This window comes from Ursus americanus, chromosome 4, assembly GCF_024610735.1.
Source record: "Ursus americanus isolate L20-20 chromosome 4, mUrsAme1.1.p, whole genome shotgun sequence".
Classification (NCBI taxonomy): domain Eukaryota; kingdom Metazoa; phylum Chordata; class Mammalia; order Carnivora; family Ursidae; genus Ursus; species Ursus americanus.
The window spans coordinates 75203963-75208376 of NC_142130.1; positions in this window are offsets into that span (position 1 = coordinate 75203963).

Sequence of the window (4414 nt, forward strand, 5' to 3'; positions counted from 1 at the left end):
TGGCAGGAAAGATTCTATTTTCAATGTTTAAATAGCTCCTAGCAAGAATGGGAGGTTTACTAGGAAAGTTCATCACCAAATAGATCAGAAGTCTTGGTATTTGTGCTAAAAGGCTCATCCTCATTTACTTACATAACAATGGCGATAATCAGTAGAGCATGCATTTGAGTTGTTTTTCTAATAGTAGTGACTAATTTTATAGGGTGTTATAAAATAATGTGTATATATATAAATTTATTTTTAAAATAATTTCTTCATTTTACAGATAAGGAAATAAGCTCCAAATTGGTGAAACGTGCCTAGCCCATAATTGGTTGTTGGAGGGGCAGGGGTCAGAACCCAGGCACTCTGATTTTTTAAGGCTAGCCTTTTAGTTCAACAATGTTGCATTTTGTAGCCTGGTTTCTTCCTTTGGTAAATAACAAAATACTTGGGCAGTTTCTTTGTGTTTTGTTGTTGTTGTTGTTGTTGTTGTTGTTTATTTGTTTGTTGAGAGAAAGAGAGAGTATGCGCGTGCCCGAATGGGGAGTGGCGGAGGGAGAGGGGGAGAGAGAGTCCCAAGCAGGCTCCCTGCCCAGCAGGACATGGGGGCTCCACCTCAACCCTGAGATCATGACCTGAGCTGAAGTCAAGAGTTGGAGGCTTAACTGACTCAGGCGCCCAGGCATCCCTAGATAGCTCCTTTGTTAAAAGACCTAAGTTTGTACTTTGTTAGAAGTATTAACTAGATGAGAAATCTTAGTTTTTGTTTGAGATTTTTACCGCAGATATAAGAAGATTTGCTAAGGGAGGGTAGATAGGTTTACAACAGAGTGTGTCTCCATGTGCTTCCACTCAAACATACTAGCATCTTTGGACCAGTATTGATTCATCTTTCCTATGTAGCACAGCTCATTTCAGACTGTTTTTGCCACCACTGCCCAGATTGAGGGAAGCATCCACTGGGCAGTATTTTGAGAGATGCTCCCTGAACCATATGAATTAAATTTGTCACTTCAGATTTTGTTAACCTGATTTTCAACCTGATTGCTTTTGTTGACAAGTTTAAGCTAAGGGAATAGAAGTTTTAAACCCCCATAAATATATTTATTTTTCTTTAATCCACAGCTAAATAGATTTTCAAACATTGAAGAAACAGAAAAATACTGCAGAATATATTAAATTTCTCTTTAGGTATACTGCATACATCTCATTAAGTTTAATATTCATACCCATGGTTAATATAGCAACTTTTAAACCCAAGATTTTTACAGATTATATATCTGATACGAAACTGCACAGCATATCAGTAGTGAATGCAGGAGGAGATCCATTCTGAAAGGGTTAAGTGCTTAGCCACATCAAAACAATTCTACGAGAAAGTTTAGAAAAGGGGGTGAAGACTATTACAGACAGCTAAATATAGTGGAAGAGAGAAGATGTAATAATGTAATATTAAATTTGGCAAATGAGAAAGGGGAAATATTTTTTTCTCTTGCCAAAGAACCATAGGATCTTTACATCACTTATATTGGCTTTGCTAACCGAAAGTACTATTTATTGAAATGCTGATGTTGTAATTCTGCGTTGACCTCAGAAGATACTTTGTTGCCTAGAGAATCGCCAATGCCAGAAGTAGCCAAGATAGTTTGGTCTCCATTAAAATACTGACCTGGCCTGACATTGATTGATTTGTGTTGACTGGAAGGACGAAAATTTTACAGTGACTTCACTGAGAATGAGATTATTATTTTAGAACTGAACTTCCATTTGGTCATTGACTATATCAAGACTTTTAAGTAGTTTTACAAAGGCAAGACAACGGCAGAATATTTTCGGAGAAAGGAAATCTAGTTGTCTATTTCCTAATATTTATTCTGGACAAATTTTCTTCTGCTTCATTTGACAGAAGTGACACATATGAAGAGTAGGTCAGAAGTTGTGCCGGAGGTAATAAATTGCAGATTTATTGCAGTTCTGAGGACTGAAAATCACAAAGAAGAACGCAGCCCCCTACCAACCTATACCAGGATAATGAATACTCATAGCTACACATTTTCATCACAGATATATCTCTCTCATCTCTCTCTCCCTCTCTCTCTCATCTCTTTCTCTACCTCTCTATAGCTATATATCACATACATCATATCACACATATACACAAACATAATATATCTATCATGTATCTGATATATGACAAATATATGTAATTTATGGCCATATATTATTTATATGTAGCAAATCATGCATACATCTTATGCATAACCATGATATATATATGATAACACACATGATATATTTATCTGTGATGAAAATGTGTCTACACACACACACACACAGAGGAAAGATCAGAGAGGTAAAAAACCAAACCAACTGGTGGTGTGATAGAGAATTTGTTCTAATAGAAAACCAATTCAAGTCCGAATGAAAATTCTACAGCGTTTTTTTTTCTGATTTTTTTTCTGGCTTGTGATTATGTCATTATTAATTTGGCCTCAGGACATTATCCGTGTTTAAAGCTGGATAATATAACAGGCTAGTTTAGAAAACCATCCATTAATACTGAAACAATACTTGCTACTTCCCCAAAGTCTTTCGGTATTCCATGGTGGCAGAACATAGTGGGGGAGTAGGAATTTTGTAGAACATGATCATGGCAAGCCACGTACCAAAAAGATTTTGGATTAGAAATACCCAATCATTCTGTTCTTAGTTTTAAAAAAAAGTATGATGGTGACGCAAGGACACCCCTCTTACTATCTCATATTCTCCCAATTGGAATGTTTGCTCTTTCTGCCGGGTACATGACAAATATCTTGATATCCCCCTTCCCAATTTTCAAGGAATTCCATTTGCTTTTTTTCCCCTTTTTTGAAGCTTTTGTTTTCCTTTTCCTCTTTCTTAGATTTTTTTTTTTTTAATATTTTATTTATTTGTGAGAGAAAGCATGAGTGAGGTAGGAGGGTCAGAGGGGGAGGGGTAAGCAGACTCCCCACTGAGTACAGAGCCCAACACAGGCCTCGATCCCGGGACCCTGAGATCATGACCTGAGCAGAACGCTTAACAGACTGAGCCACTCACGTGTGCCTAGATTTTTTTTTTTTTTTTTGAGTTTCCAGTTGAAGGGTGCATGGGAAATACATTTTTTGAGACCTCTCTTGTCTGAAACTGTTTTTATTCAATCTTCCTGTTTTCCTGATAGTTTTCAAACATATGGTCTCATTGGCAGATCATTAACCTCTGGAATTTTGAAGGCATTTCTCCAGTGTCTGCTTTAGTGTCATTGTGTGAAGCCATTTCAAATTTTGTTCACATAGGTCAACTTTTTAAAACTTAATTAACTAATTAATCAATCTTTTTAAAGTTTATAGAATCTTTTGATTGTCCTTAGTGTTCTGAAATGTTACAACGATGTGCCTTACTTGGCATAGGCCTATTTTCATTCTGTTTTGGGGGTTGGGGGTTTATAACATAGGTTATAAACTCTATGAGGGTTTATAATTCAAAAACTCATGTCCTTCAAATCTGGAAATTTTTCTTGAGTTCTGTCATTAATGTGTTTCTGTTATTGCTCTATGGATCTTTTCCTAATGTCAAACATCCTGTCCTATCCTCTCTGGTTTCTCTCCTTTTTTTCATCTCTTTATTTATTCTCCTGGGAGTTTTCCTTGACCTTATCTCTCCCATCCCTGCTATTTGTTTTTCTTTTCTGCTATCACATTTGTAATCCTGCTTCATGAATACAACATCTTCTCTGATATTTGCAGGAAGAGCCCTCAGTGTAGAGCTTTGCTGGAGGATAACTTGGAAGAATCATATATTGAGGAGCTCCCAAGTCTGGCTCTTTAGTCATTATTAATTACACAATCTTCAGGAAGTTGTCTTCAATCTCATCCTGAGGGTAAGGTCTGGCTCCCAGTAGAGAAAGATGGCTGGGATTTTCTGCCTTTAGCATTCATTGTTCATATGGCTACCTAATTCACCTGTTTTCCATAAAATATCACAACCTCTTTTTCATGTATATTTAATATCACTTTCTTCTCTCTCTCTTTCTCTCCTCCTCATTTTCAAGTGGATAGTTCACATTTTTTTTCATAGACTTTATGTTTTAGAGCACTTTTATGTTCACAGCAAAATTAAGTAAAAAGCACAGAGAGTTCGCATATATCCCTGAACCTACACATGCATAGCCTCCCCCACTAACAACATCCCGCACCAGATTGGTACCTTTTTTACAGTAGAGGAACCTGCATTTACACATCACTACCACCCAAACTCCACAGTTACATTAGGGATCACTCTTGGTGTTGTAAGGTCTGTGGGTTTTGACAGATATATATGATGTGTATCCACTGTTATAGTATTATACAGAATAGTGTCAGTGCCCTAAGAATCCTCTGTGCTCTGTCTATCCCATAATCTTTAAAATATGTTT